This window comes from Struthio camelus, chromosome 2 (assembly GCF_040807025.1).
Source record: "Struthio camelus isolate bStrCam1 chromosome 2, bStrCam1.hap1, whole genome shotgun sequence".
NCBI classification, from domain to species: domain Eukaryota; kingdom Metazoa; phylum Chordata; class Aves; order Struthioniformes; family Struthionidae; genus Struthio; species Struthio camelus.
This window is the reverse complement of record NC_090943.1, coordinates 152,017,991-152,034,429: the sequence shown is the minus strand read 5'-3', so window position 1 is coordinate 152,034,429 and position 16,439 is coordinate 152,017,991. Positions and strand designations below refer to the sequence as shown.

General features: G+C 34.9%; 1 protein-coding gene across 1 annotated transcript in view; it reads left to right on the top strand.

Annotated features, from left to right (window-relative positions):
• The window catches only part of CNBD1 (cyclic nucleotide binding domain containing 1), a 165,808-nt gene extending 149,649 nt beyond the window's left edge, over positions 1-16,159 (top strand). The window contains exon 6 of the mRNA XM_068933843.1: positions 16,129-16,159. The gene's annotated coding sequence lies outside the window, so the exon portion shown is untranslated. The remainder of the gene's footprint in view (positions 1-16,128) is intronic.
• The last annotated feature ends 280 nt before the right edge of the window (positions 16,160-16,439 follow it).

Sequence of the window (16,439 nt, the reverse complement as noted above, 5' to 3'; positions counted from 1 at the left end):
AACTGATGCAAGACAAATGCACGCTGGGCTGTTTTATAAAAAATCAGCGTTTCACACATGGAAATATTTTTTTAAGCATATATTAAAATCTTCTACACCATATGGTAGATTCAAACATCAAAAAGTCTTGATGAAGATTTTATACCTGTTCAGATTTCAAATTTGAAATCATATTAAGCTCACTTGAGGTTATTTTCTACAAAGATGCTGTCATAGATTGCACACTTAATAAAATAGTCCCTGAACAGGGAATAATTCTTGGGCTTTGTGTTTTATTATAGTATGATATATACATCTCATTTCTCTCAATTTTGTGAACTAGCTTTTATGACTATTTTCACTGGTACTTTTAGATGGATGCCCCAGCATTAAAGCAAACCAAGATAAACTAACTATTATAGTAAAATGCTGATCAGACTCTCTTATGTCAGAACATTTTTTTCCCTGAAATATGTTATTTTTTTTAATGGGTGGGTAATTGGTACATTAGAACTGCTAATCTTAGATTAATTATTCTCCTACATTGTGTCTTTAATTATTACTCCTATAATGTGTTTCCTATTTGTTGCTTATTGCTAAAGTGTGATACTTAGAATACTCTCTGGAGTTAGGTCTTTATATTTTATTTCATTTAGAATTTAAATGTGGGGATCAAATTTTGTTTTTGCGCATGCCTAGAGTTCTGCCTTTTATTAGGAATTCTGTATAGTATAGTGACAAAATTTTACTGTGAGGAGTCTTACTTTTTCCCCTGACTTTTTTCAATTACTGTTCCTTTCACAGAGCTGAATTAAATGTAAGAATTTATACAAAAGTACAATTGTGATCTTCTCTTGAAGTGACATTTGCAATGGACTATTGATTATTACTCTCCGTTTTCTGAGCATGAAGAGAAAAATGAACAGTGAAATACCTTTTGTCTCTGTATACTGATTCCAATATGGTATTCTTTCCCCCTTAGTTTTACAAATGCTGGTTTGGGCTATTTGAAGACTCAAGGACAATATGTCCTTAGAAAGATATTTTTCTTTTACTCAATTTGTCTCGTCATTATGCTCTTTCTAAACTGAAATTTCATATTATCTCTCCCATCTATGTTCATCTTTCTCACCATCTCTTCATCTGTGTTTTGTTCCTCCAGCTCATCTTTAACATGTTCAGGATAGCAATGTTATATGTGAAATGAACACTGTAAGAAATTTTTAGCTTGTTTTCTTAAGCAAACAAATGAATGTGTTTTCTTCTTAATAGTCTTTTCACCAGCTGGACAATTTTGATTAAATTTGAGAAATCTGAAAGATAAGTAAGATAATTAGATTTCTAGAAATTGTATGAAAATCAGTTTCTTGTTAGGTAAGAAAGAGTCACTGTGAGGAAAATAAACAAGAATAAAGTTGCTGTGATTTCAGACAGCACAGTTTTAGTGCCATGGTCTTCTAATGTCATGTGAACATAGTGCTATATCTGTGTAAATAATGCTGAATTAAAATGGATAGAAAGCTACTATCTAAAATGACGATATGAGTAGGCAAAGATATATCTTGATGAGAATAGTGCCACTTGCAATCAAAAGAAGGATACTTTCCTCATGTGCTGCAGCAGAGAAGTTTCATTTGGACACTATTTTCATGATGATGTGCATAGCCCATTTGGAAATAGGTTAGGAACACAGTTCAGTTCCTGCCTCGGCATCTAACATTTGTTATACTTTGGAGGACAAGGTGTGCAATTTGGTGTGCATACCATTAAGTTGGATATGCTTCTTGGCAATACCTCTCTCTTTCTCTCGGAGCTGTTCCTCAGGCAATGCAACTCTTCAGTAACACATCGTAGGACCGTGCCTAAATAGTATGGTATCTGTTGCAGATTTATGCTGATATGGATGTCGACTCTCTGGCTGACAAACGCACCCATTGCAGTACTCTAGAAAACTAGCTGTTCTCAGATAAGAACAAATCTAAATCGGATCAGTGCCTAATGGCAATAAAGACCTACTTACTGTGTAACTGCATTCTGTTGTTTTCTTTGAGAGGGTCTCAGATACTATTAATGTATTCAGATCCGATTCTACAGGAACTTTGTCTCTGTTGTCCCTTGGGAGCACAGCCACCTCTGTAATGGATTTGCCTTAGAAGAGTATAAAAGTTTGCTCAGTGTCTGTATTTTTTACTGCCTGCAAATGTCATTTCTATCTTAAGTAAAAAGGTTAGCCAAATATTTCGCTTTCTCTGCTTAAGGGTTATCTGTAGCTTCCAAATCTAAATTGCTTCAGCCCTTTCTATCACATTTGAAGTAGGAGACAGGTGGAAGAATCTTGTTCTCATGAAATCAGGATCTGCTTACTAATTTAGAACAGGACAACTTTTTCCCAAGTAGTCTGAATGCTTAAAACAATCATTCATTCTCAGCCTAAATGATAGTTAGAAAATTCTTTTTTTTTCTGTGACCCAGAAATTTCCTGTGGCTCAATGTACGCTCTCGCCACAAAGAACAATCTAAAAATGCAGCTTTGAACTTCCTGAACTACTGGGTTGCCTGTGTATTTTGAAAAGCAGAAAATACTCTCAGAACAAGGCTCTCAGCACTTCTAAAGTCCCCTGCTTCTAAAGCAGTTGTCGTGGAGGAGTCATCTCAGAGTCGTAGATCCTGAAAATCTAAGCTTGCCTGCAATTCACTGGGCAATTTGGCAAGAATACTAGGCAAGGTTTTATTGGATACTTGTCTGTGTTTTGGCAAGCATTAGTTGAAGCAGATGTTTATATACAACATTTTTATTTCTAAAACATGCTTCATCTTAAAACTAGTTTGGTTTATTGCCCTTGCTGCTCCTATTGGAAAGCTGTTACAGAATCTTCTGGCTCTGATTATTAGAAACTTCTAATTTCCAACCTAAATGTATTTATGGCCCATCTAGAAATATTTTTCTTAGCTCAACATTGTTGATTTATTTTAAATAGCTTTTCTCCCTCTCTTATGTTTACCCCCAACCACTCCATGTATTTATGTAGAGCAATCCTATTGCATCTCGGTTCATTTCACTAAATTAAACAAGATAAGCCCTTTTTGTCTAATTTCATATGGCTGGTACTGTACTGAAACAGGGTCCTTTTCTGTAGCAGCTCATGTCTGAATTCATCTTTCTTTAGAAAAAATGGAATGATGACCAAATCCATATACAGGGTTTCAGATAAGATCTTCTGCCTTCTGCAATGCTCTGGGGAACTCGTCTCATACATCTGAGAATTGCCATTTGATAGCCACATCACATTATTGGTAACAATTAACCCAGCCAGATCCCTCTGCTTTGCTTTGCTTCCTGTTGATGAGCTTGCAGTTTAGAGTGGAAATTACTTTTACTTCTCAAGTGTATCAGCTTGCTTCTTTACTGCTGTCCCCAGTCACGTTCCTCCTGTTCCTTCTGTGTCATGTTCTGGTCTTCTTCACACTGTGCCTCACTAGCAAATGTTATCAGTTAGCCCTTGTTTTGTGCCTACATGAAATGTAATGAATATATTAAACAGCATCTGTACCATGACTAGACTAACTCTATTAGTAATTGATCACAGCTTGATTATTCCCTTCTCAGTTCTGTCCATGGCCAACTGCTTTTTAGTCAGTTCCCTACCCACTGCACAATTCTTGCACCCGCTTTCATGTGCTCCCACTGGCTAATTCCCTTCGGTATGCTGTCAGATGTTTTACCACATGTCTGATAGCTTACACATATTGTTATTCTCCCACATACTTTATGTTATAGGCTACAGAGGCTACAGGTATCAGGCTAGTCTGATTCAATGATTCTTGGATAGTTTATTTTGGATTTTATCTAATTTTCATTTACCATAGGTCTTGGATTACTTTCCTCAATAAATGTATTCTTTGCTTTAAAATGACTTAGTTTTAACCTATGATTTATGAAATTGTATTATCTTCAGATAAAGAATGGGTTTATGTAGGGTAAGGAGTTTTATAGCAGTTGTGGGAAATGTATGCTGGAATTCTTTTTCTGTCTGGTTCAGATAAACACTTGAACTATGCTTTTTCATTGTCTAAAATCAGTTAATTTCTTATGCAGGATATTCTGACCAGAGAATCTCCTATCCCCTTCCTTTTGAACTCTTCCCCCACTCCCTTTCAGATAAAGTACTTAAATAGTCACTGAATAAGAAAGTGAGAATGACTCTAGTCTGGTGCTCTCTGGAGACATGAGGCACCCAAGTTCCATTCCCAACCTTAAAGAATATGGAATTATTTATACAGGTAGAATAGAGTAAACAGGAGAGATTAAGAACATTTGCTCTCCCTGTTTCCCCAATGTATTTCTGACCTTTTGGGTAGTATATCCCCTTGAGAAGTAAGAGCTGGGGTTCAAACGTTCAGAGGAAGAAAAAGGAATTGAATGCTCTTACCATTAAGCTATGGATAAAGAAAAGGTAAAACAACTTTTCATCCTCTTCTGGCAGTTTTGTGAATCTGGTCTTATTTTTTCCTCTAAATTTCTGAGGAACCTCTATCAGATCTAACAGAGTTGACTATTTAACTTTGTTTATATATTTATTCATGTAAGGAAGTGACAGTCAAGAGAAGGTACGCCTCAGTTTAGCAAAAGATCTCTAAATAAATATACTTCATTTTACACAATTGACAGTAAAGGGAGATGTTGTTATTTTGCCTTATTTGACTGGTGAAATGAAAATCCATGCATGTCTATGAACAACTTATTTATGTTCCTTTGTCCATCTTCTTGGTTCTTATGGAAATACCTAACATGTTTAATGGGACTAAATGCTTTTTAACCTAAATAGCTAGCAAAATAGATAAAGTGTTGTTCAGGATATAGATCCTCATTGATGCAGTCACTTTTGTCAGGAGCTATATGTGTCTATGGATTTATATACGTTTATTACACTATTTGCTCTTGGGAATGTTATATTTCAGCCATTATGAGAATTTTCTTAAAGTCTGGGATCATCAATGGCCTTTTAGCCTTTTAAAGACAACATGTAGCTGTATCCATGGACATAATTTAATAGACTAAGCTTTTTATATGGCTTTATTTTCCTGAGTGGAAAAGGAAAGAGATATTTTTAAAACTATCTAGGGAAACAGTCTGCTCTCATATGCACTTTATAGGACACTGAATAATAGATATATTACAAGTTCAATTTATCTAATTATTATCAATAATCCCTGTGATGTTGCAAACAGCAATGTTTACTTCTTACTGATTTATATGCTCCGGATACTTCTTGACTGTACAGTTTGATTTCAACACATAGTTACTACTACGATTGAAAAATAAGCTAATTAAAATAGAGATAGGAGGGCATAAGAAAATCGTTATGATGGAATATTGATACATTCTTTTAAAATATGTCTCACTTTTTCCCCAACTGTGGAAGATTAAATTAACAGCTTGGTGTTGCCTTATGCAGAACGCAATTGCGAATTTGTCAGAAGTAATCTATATTAACTCTTTAGAGAGTAATGACCTGCTATATATTCTTATTGGTTTTTTTGTATAAGATTGTGGGACCCACATACGAAACTGTTATTTCCTTTATAATAAACTGAATGTCCAATTATTAAATGCAATGTAATTTGTTTTTCTCCAGTATGTAATAAAGCAACATTTTCTCAGCTTGGAAAAAAAAAATTTCTTTTCAACCTCTGCTCTCAGAAGAATAACCAGAAAGCCTTGATTAATAATTTTTTGCCTGTATTATTAAACAACATTGATCTTCAGGTGCGAGCACTAAAGGATGCTGCTATATGAGCACTTACAGATCACCAAAATGTTGCTTATGGCCTTGGATTCCTTGCTAGTAAGTGGCCATATTTTTACTACTTTATTAGAAGCCCTGCATTAACATTTTTTTTCACTGTTTCCTTGCATAACCTTGGAAGAGATAAAGCCGGCTTTCACAAAACATATAATTAGTATACTGTATTCTAAGATGGCAGTATAATTCTTTGAAAAGATATGCAGCATAATTTCAGATTTTTTTCTTCCGCTACTTTCCTGTTCATTGCTTTCAAAGGTTATACTATTGTCTTAATGGTATTTGGTTTATATTTATGCAACAGTTAAAATGACACAAGGAAGAGTGTACAAGGAGGAAAAAAAATATGTAAGACTGATATTTCTGCACCTGCAAAAATCCTGATGAGTTGCCTTCTACCTTGGTGGAGAATTTGCTGAGGGAAATGTGGTAGTTTTTGGTCTGTAAGGATCAACGCATTGCAGCTTCCTGTAGAAACAACTCCCGTTGAGGAGCTGCCCAGTTGGAGCCCCACCTCAAACATTTGTGTGAAATGTTGTCTCTAGGTAAACCTATGTAAAACCTGATGTGACTTTTAGTCTTTAGAACTAGTGATCTGTATTACAAATGAAACAAAGCAATATTCTGCAACAATGTAAGGCCTGAACAGTTATACACTGAAATCAATGATCATTGTTAAGGGTTCCACTGCATGGAGATGTAGAGCTTTCTTCTTAGTATTGATATCACAGGTGCCAATATTGTTAAACCAGATAATGATATTGCCTACATAATGTTGTTGTAATGTGGTGCTGTTGTTCCCTAGCTGTGAAGGTATTCCCTGTATATCTATTCGAAATAAGGGAGAGGGGGAAGAACGCTTTTGTACATTTGAGGCAATTTGAATGCCGTGTTCAAAAGAGACACTTAAGAGGTTATTGTGTGCACTTCTATACAGCAGTAGCTTTCCGTTTTCAGATTCTCAGAAGCTCTTTGGGAACACAGATTCTGATTTAATATAGGTGCCTTATCCAATGACAGATTGAGGAGCTTAGCTTGTTGTAATAGAAAATTATGTGTCTGTAAGGGGTGCTGGGAAAATGAAGAAATGTTTACACTTTTTCCTAAGGTTTCTGTATAACCTTTTGCCCAAGCAAATCCTACAGGCGCTCAGAGTTTTGGGGAGCAGACAGCTAAGAGAAAATATATTTTTGAAGAAAGTGTTTTGCAACTGCTTTTCGTAAATTTTTTTTCCAGCTTTCTCTGTGGCAAAAAGCTAGAGTTTGTCTTATGTTTTTACATGGAATTGAGCATACAAATACTGCCTCAAAATGAAGTTTTAAATTTTATTCAGGGTAAAATTGAGAATTATGCACGTGCCCACCCATTTTTTATCAATATAAGAAAACCAATATTGGCATAATTTGTGGTATTTTTGTGTGTGATTCTGCCTCTAAGTACTTGCAGGTGTCTAGAATTTTCACCCATTATTTAAGTAGAAATGAAGTTACATTTACTATATAATTACTAGAAATTCCCATTTTCAACACTATACTTGTTACACTTTGTTTGTCAGGCTCCTCCCTATAGCTGTTCAGTGACTTTTACTGATCGTTTCCTGTAATTTGCCTTTCATATTAGTACCAGAGATCTGGGGTTTAATCCTCCAATGACTTGTACCTAACATATATATTTCTAATTCAGTAAGAAAGACATTAAAAATGTTAATACAGTGAGTGAGCAGGGTTTTGTATGCTTTGAACATAGTAAATGACTATGTAAATTGTGAGACAGAAAAGAAAATCTCACTTTTAGTCCTTCCAGTTACCTGTTTCAAAGGTGGAGTCAAATTGCAACCAATGAATTAATGAAAATTGTCACAATTCTTTTCCTTCGATTTAAGTATACCTTTTTAAAATAAGTCTTTTGCTTTACTACATAATTAGATTTCAAAGCCTCTTAGCATACAGCATTTCTCCAAAACGCTTTTGAGGATCCCATATGATAGTTGAGCTCTTCTGAAAGTCTGACATTAAATATCAAATAAACTCTATCTGCACACTTGAAACAGCACTATTTCAGCAAACAGTTGTAAGAGATCAGTTCAGGTGAATGGATCTGGAGTTAACCCCAGAAAAATGAATGCCTTCTGACCTTAGTTTGTTATTGTAAGTTCTTGCAGCTATATTATGATGGGCACTAGATCAGCCAAACTGACTGTCAAAAGTAGATCAAGGGTAGATGAGATCATAGACATTAAACTCTTTCCTCCTTCTAACTTAGCTTTTCCATAATTTCTCAAAATCACTGCATGCTTTATGGCTGCTTAAGTTACTTGTTGATCGGCTATCCTTCTCTTTCTCTCTCTCTTTCTCTCTTTCTTTGTCTCTCTCTCTTTCCTTCTCTCTTTCTCTCTTTCTCTCTCTTTTGCTTCTTTTTAAGGGAAAGAGGAATAATTGCGATAGAGGAATAAATTCACAGGTAGAGTTAAAACAAATTTTCTGAAATGTAAAATAAAATATACAATAATGCAGAATAAAATGTTTGAATTGGCTTGATCCAAATTTTTATATTAAATTTGATATCAGGAACATTTTGGGAATCTTGACCATTCTTATGAGGGAATAAATTTTTTTGATGGTAATTGATTCAAATCTATTGAACGTTGAAATCTAGTCCATTTTTTCTGAGACACAAACTAACAATTTTATCACATAAGTTGATAATTTGCTCTGTATGTGCAATGAGAACAGTTCTGTTGTTTTTACATAAATATTTCTTAGGGCTCAGGTGCATGAACCTGTTGCTCCAGGCCTACTGTGCTCCATATATCTGCTGCTTCGTGGTAACCACATTGGTACATACCCTGATCTGGGCAAAATGAGAAGTAACACAAACTAGATTATTCCTCAGTGAAGACAGCTAAGATTTATGCTACCCTGTGTCTGCAGTGGTCTAAAAACAACCCATAGCCAGTAACCGCAAATCAGATGGTACTTGGTAACGTATTCATACATCTAAGCCCCCTATGTAGAACAAAACTTTAGATCATCCAATTAGATATTTTAGGTCAGACTTTCAATTTCATTTTCATTTTCTGTCATCTACTACGTGCAGCCACAGCCCTTTAATATCATTGATCCAAGAAAAAAGAGAGAAGTTATGCCCAGCTAAAGTGTTTTCTAGATCAGTGATCTACATCTACACATTCTCTCTCCATTTTACTTGAGAGAAGTTACAATGATTCCTGAAATAGGCAGAGTAATTTATGAAGCAAACCTATATTTTTAGTTATCATAAATTTTCTAACCATGAATTATGGCACAGGTTGAGCAGAAGTGAAAATTTTAAACGAAATACACAGACATTGAAAAATCATGTGATGACAATGTCCTTTTCAATAAACGCTGTCTATATGCTAGCATTGTAATTGATTCCTATGTAATCAAGAGCAAACTAGACAAAAATACTGTGAGTAAAACTTAGACACTCACCACAAAGCTCTCTGTATGATGAAGCTGTAGGAAAGAAAAAGGTAAAAATCCCTGAATAATCCACAACTTGTTCTTAGGTATTATTGCTCATTAATTTACATATAGAAGCTTATCATTGTCAAAGCATCTTTTGATATTGTTCTTGCTCGAGGCCTTCTTGACAATTGGCTGTTGTTCAAGCCGATCTATTCTGCCATCATCACAAAAAATATAGTCAAAAGCTTTTTACTGATGCCTGAAAATACAGTTTTATCCCTTAATGTATTTTTTTAATTCCCTATCACTCCGTAATGCTCAGTAATGCTCAGTAATAGCTCATTTGTACAAACCCACAGAATTAGTATGTAACAGTTACACCACACAGAAAAGAATAAGAAATAACATCAGACCTTGAAGGGGAGAAAATTGCAATTTCAGTCAGAAAAAGCAGGTGATTTAGTACTGTCCTTTCTGACAGGGAGATCCTAGTAACTTTTAGGCTTCACTTTTTTGTCTGTTTATAGGCCCCACCAGCACATCAAGGCAGATTATGAGGTTGTCTTTCCTCCTGTCTTGTATTCACACACATCATATTCTAAAATCATGGTAAATTCCTTGGCTGAGAGAGTCTTTGATATGATGCAGCTGAGAATGCGTGTATTAGTATACTGAAAAGTGCAGCCAGACCTTCCCAGTCATCCAAGAAACCTTTTTCTTTGCTCTTTCTTATCCTCAGGCACTAGAGATGATAATTAGAATAATTGACCAACTGGAGGGTGCTGCAGGATGTGAAATAACAAAGGGGAAAATCATAAGACTAGATGATGAACAGGTATTACGGTGTGAAGAAAGCTGGCATATATATCAGTACTACCTGACTGTGTAACAGTTTTATGAAAAAAATGTGAAAATCCAGGATAAGTACCAGATGCACTGGGAGTTTTATGATTCCACTGATTATGCGAGACAATATCTGATAGGTATTATATATGAATATACGGTACATATAAAGTACTACGAGGCATATTTTCCCCTATAAATATATGAATTATTTCTCTTTGAATGATGACATACTTCTATAAAAAATGGAGTTACACTGCATTGCATAGTAAGGTACACTAACGCTTTATGAGGATACTTAAAACATTCAACTAGATTCAGAAAGCTTATTTTGCAAGATGCTGATAAGCATTTGTGTTGTACTGAAGCCTGTCCTTTCCCACTGGTCATATGCTTGGCTATTCAGGAGTGGAAGAGATTCTTCACCAATTTTTTATGGTTAAAATAAAGGACCTTGCTGTTTTGGGGATTTGTTAGAAACTAGGACAGTAAAAAAAAAGAGAGGATATTTGTTTGCAGTCCCCTTTTAATTGGTTGGGTAGTAATAGGTGAACAGGTAGAGCTCACCTGATTTTGGAATTATTACTGTGTCAATGGTGTCACCTATCTTTAAAGCAGAAAAGAACCAAAAAGAGTAGTCAGATTGAGAATTGAATTAGTCTTCTCTCTTGAACCCTTTATGAGTCTGAGTTGGTATTGCAAAATCCATATTTTCTTCCTGAAAGCAGAAAAAAATGATGAAATATGATTTTTAAATTGACTTTAATTTCAAATATCAAAATGTTGTGTAGACAAGAGTGAGAAATATCAGTGGGGCTTCTCCTACTGAAATCACTGGAAGTGGGAGTAGGCCCTGTCATACTAACACATGCTATGTAACGATGCTTCTTTCTTTGACTATTACACGTTTTACAACAATATCAGACATTTTGTTGCAATATAGGTAACTTTCAGCTAGTAAGTCAAAAGGGATTTTGTACATGTACAGGTTAATTCAATGGAATGCAAAAATTTAAAAACACAGCAAAGCAAATGAATAACAGGAATTAGCTTCAATGGACTGTGTCTGATAAGTGCTCACAAAGAGTTAATAGGAACTGTTCTAGAAGATTTTAGAGACAAGGTTGTCAGTACATCTCCTAAAAACATTTGGTAGTGTGTAACTTTCTCTGAAAATTCCATCTCTTTGCCCTTCATTCATCGCATATGTTTCATTGCGTTTTCATATATTGTACTCTAGAACCTTAAGTGGTACTGTTAAATAGGGCACTCTAAAGATCTATGATGAGACTTAGGTGCAAGAGGAGGCAGAATGAACAATATATGCCATGATATTTGGTAGACTGTGAGATAGATTTTATCTTACCTCCTTCATTCTTCTTGTTTATTTATTTTTATTGTCATTTTTTATAGAGATGTGAAGATTATTTTATTCAATTTGGTCTTGCAACATAAAAAGCAATGCAAAGATAAGCTCTGAGTTAAAAATCTAGAAATCTCAACAATTGTTTTATAACTTTTATGCATTTCAAAAGCATTTTGTAAGGGTTTCTTGGCTTTGAGGAATAGACTTTAATACAGGACATCTATTAAATAAAAATCCAACAGAGTAGCATTTAGCATGTTTGCACTCAGTGAATCTTTTCCAAATCTACAACCAATGGCACAGAATTTCAAGTGAACTTGGGTAACAAGTTGTAATGTCTGCCTAAGAAAGGATAAAATACTTTCTTATGCTATGAATTCAAATATTCATATTACTTAAAAGCAATGGAATTATAAGTAGGCCAATAGAAAAGCAGTAATCAACTCCAAAAAAAGAATTTTAGTTCCCACAACATACATAATTTCAAATATATTTTATATTAGTTTTAATGATAGTGATATTATATGTCGAACAAAGAGTAGTATATAATGGATGCACAGATTCCAAAAGTGTGGAAATTCAGAAGTAAAATTCACAACCATACTTTAGCCCCTTGTTCTTACACATGCCTATGAGGCTAATGGAAGTCCTGTGTGCTCTGGACTCATTGAGATTTCTGTCATTGATTTCAGAGGACAATACTTCACTTTGTGGTTTTTTTACATGAGGATGACTGATTTGTTCATGAATATGATTTATCAGGTCAACATTTTTCAGTTTTCCTAGCATTGATATAAGTACTCACTTTATATATTTTTCTTCCTTTGCACATGTTTTTCTGCGGAACAGATCTTCAGAATAAGTGGCAGACCCTAATCTTACAAAGTGTTTAGTGGGTAATCCTTCTGCAAACAAAGCTGTTCATGTCAGTGCAATCCCTTATAACAGCTTTTATTTGCTAGGCCTCTGGATTTTAAGAGTGCTGACAAAGGTGAGAAAGTCTTCTAATGATATAATGCTTCTCTCCGTGGCCTTTCAGGGCTGCAGTGCAGCTAGTTTTGAAATTCGTAGAGCAGCTGTTTGTAACTCCAGATTTTCTCTTTCTTTTAATGGATTTTAGTAGATGCCTTTTTTTTTTTTTTAAAGAAGAAATGTACTTAAGTGGAGAAAAAGGCAATGTAGCCATCAGTTTTATTTTTTAAAGGTTTTTAGAAGTAACCAGAGTTTGGATTACTTTAATAAGTCTATCTGTTTACACTAGTGAGCAAGGAGGGACTAAACACACAAGAAGGATTTCTTCTGCTAATAGTAGTTTAATACTTCATGTCCGTGCTGCACATGCAATGGTATGCAGAGAGAAAGTGTAAACATTGTGAAAGACCATATGAAAGGCACCGAGTGCAATTGTAGGGTAAGACTATCACAAAACATGCATGAAATATGGAAACAAGCATGAAAGGGCATATTTTCGAAACCTTAGTGTAGCAATACTTGTGTCTTTGAAATCAAATGGCATTTTCTTGGCAGAAATATACACATTGCATTTAAGAACTGCTCAAAATAGTTTGGGAAGTTCACGTATAACAGCATGAAAAAAATAGTATAAAGCTATGATTTAATTTTAGTTGTTTTTTCCTTTACCTATTTATAAAAGATTGCTCCATCGTTACTACGTCTTTTTCTTCTCTCCCATGTAAGATGTTGCAATATAAGTGATAATTATTTTCCAAATGTTTTTAGTGCACTGGATTGTTATCCCTTTCCCTTCTGTAACTGAACTGATGATATCCTGAGTTCTGTAAAGTACTGGTGCCATTTCTTTTTTTTTGGAATGAGATGATGATTCTGCTGCAATTTTTCAGGTTATTCTTCTCTTTTTTGTTTTGATGTTTTTGTGGTTCATCCTACTTGATTATTTGAATCTGTTGGTCTTGCACAATTTAAAAAGTTGGAGTTTGATTATTGACTTCTAAAGACTAGGAGCAAACCCTTTAATCTTTCAACAACTCCATTAAAATTACCATTGATGAGTAGAATCTGGTAGAATGCTTTTATTTTTTAACAGCTACATATTTACTCAGTGAAAAATGTCTTTCCAACAATATTAAGTTTATTTTGTTTTTAAAGCGTTCATATTGATTACATTTAGTAATTGCTTTTCCATTTGAAAAAAAAAAAGAATTCTACTTTTTTTTTTAAACTTTTACATCCATGCAGGTGCCTAATAATAATTTAGTATTTTTCAGTGGACTGCTGATGAGTACTCTATTAATTCTCCCTTGTTTAGGTGCTTTTCTACTCTTAAGAATGAATCTCAGAACTTAATAATTTGATGTTGAATGGTTTGAGACCTTTTTTTCTTTTCTTTTTTTGCAGAAGGGAAACTATACTTGTATTTTCTAAATTAAGTTTCATTATTGAACTTTGTGCTATGCTATTTATTTATGGAGGGCTAGTTACACTGATTTTATTCTACTGATTGGAGAAAAGCTGCAGTAATTCCTAGATTTTGCTGAACATTTTTGTCCTTTGCTAAATTTTTGTCTCTAGTACAGAAAAGCTTTACTTCTGAAATTAGTAAAGGTTGCTAAGGCCACTACTGTTACTTGGAATAAGCTTTATTTGCAACAGCTTAATACAGCTTTTAAAAAGTCATTTTTATGGCATGCTATGTTAGCCAGCAAGATGGAATTTTGATTCATTAAGTGCTGTTCACAGTATACTAATAAAGGAAATGAATGGGAAATGAAAAGTAAAATTCTTACTTGTTAACCATCATTTACTAGACCATCTTGTCAAAGGCTACAGTTAAAGGATAGCCATCATTACCAAGAGAAGAAACACAGATAAGCAAATGATATAGTAGGTGCAAAAAGGAAGACTGTGAGGTTAACCAGAGCTCAGCATTTAGTCTGCTTCTCCAGGTATAGAATTTATCATGAAATTGCCAGTCTTCTGTGCCCTTTCAAACACTTCTTAACAACCGGGTTAGAGCAGCACTGCAACCTCAGAAGAGGCAGTCAACCCTTTTGATCTTAGGCTGGGATATGTAGGATGAAGCAGTGAGTTACAGAGAAAAGCTGGCACTTGCAAAGAAAGGGTGAAAGCCCTTTGGCCTGATCTTCCTTGAGATAAACATGCTGTTGAAGTCTTTCCTTCTGAGAAATGAAGTAGTTCATGATATGTGCGTTGGCTAACAGTCCACCCACACTGGGGCTCTGGGTCAACATCATGAAAAGATTGAGAATGTTTTGGCTTTATCTCACCATTCATATTGCATAGCCTGCCCCACCTCTACTCTATCCATCGCATGTCTACCTGTCAGCCTGGACAAACTGGACAGTATTCCCATCGCTAGAGGAAAGTAATGATTATCCAGTAACCTACACAGCTTTGCTGAAAAGCACGATTATTCGTAACCTCTAGTTATGCAATGGAGACATAGAACATCCTGTATATAATCATTTGTAAATCTCCTTGCCAGGAGCAACTAATCTCTCTGTTACTGAGGAGATGACCTCTGCCAGTGCAATTGAAAGCCAGAAACAGATTGCTCTGCTCAACAGACCTGTGCCCTGTACTTCACTTTCTCTGTGGCAATCTCTATTCTTAGCTATTCTGTCCTGCATTCTCACACAAATCAACCTATTTACAGTGGTTTTAGTTTTATCGCTCCATGACTTTAGAAGTTATAAAATGAAAGATCGAATCTTGCAGATATGCACAGGAGTAAATTCATTTACCACATGTCATCTCATTTACCTCCATAGGAAAACTAGCTCTCATAAAGGTCTGTGTGCCTGTTCATGTTTGCAGGATCAGGCCCTAAGCAACTTGACTATTTTCTAAGGTTGCTTTGTTATTACCTATTTGTTATTTGATGCACCTAGAGCTGTCAGTGTGATTTAGAGTGAAGTATTGTAAGGAACGAATCTTGGTCAAGATTCCATTTTAAGTTACCCTGCTTTAAAATGGTAAGAACTCTAGAGTAACAGACACTTTTCTGTTATTGTGTTACAATAACAGGCTTATACCTGGAGAATGCCTACCTGCATGTGTATGTTAGAAACTATATTAACGATTTTGTGGGAAGAATTTCAGAGAGTTGAAAATAAGTTTTTGCTTATACTGTTTCCAAACAGATTCAGGGGTAGATATATCTCCTGAATAAGGAAGACCTCACCACCTTAGACCTTAGTGAATCAGATGAAATTAGCACTGCACTCATTCCAATACTGCTTCACCCTGGATCCTGAAGGAAATAGGCAGGAGGTGGCAAAGAGTTAGTTTCAGCAAGTTAATAGTGGAGGAATCCAGTTTCCTGCTGTAATAGGCTTACAGCAAAGAACTGCTATTTCTCCTGCTGGGGAAGAGTCTTTTAGGCTGCACCTTAAAGGCATGACTTTATTGTGCCATCAGCACAATAGACTGTGTCCCATGGGCACAGTTTAGCCCTGGCTATACTTAAAATTCTTTTACATTAAATATTGTCTTAGTACAAAAAATAAAACAACCCAAAGAGGTTGTTTATGGGAAGGTAATTTAATAAGAAATTGAGTAAATTTCAGCATTTGGACTTCAGAATAGTTAAAATAGGAACTGGAAAACACCAGCCATGGAAACTATTAGATACTGTTTATTTTCTCTATTTATTTATTTATTTATTTATTTATTTATTTATTTATAGATTTGGATCGGGTTACTCAAATGCTTCTTCTACAAAAAGCTAAGCCAACATTCGATAATATCACGCAGGTAAGTGAAATTAAAGGATATGTGCTGAGCTCAGTGCAATTGCAACTGTTACACCAGCTGAGGATTTTCCTCAAACTGTTGAAAAGGAAATTAGACTTGAACAAAGTTATGATGAGAGTATTCATTTTCCTGCATGGCTCATTTCATACTAACATGTTAACTAGGAATATAAAGTAGTATAATATTCTAAAAATGACTGCAGCAATCGACATTTTTGCAATCATCTGGGAAAAAATAATGCAA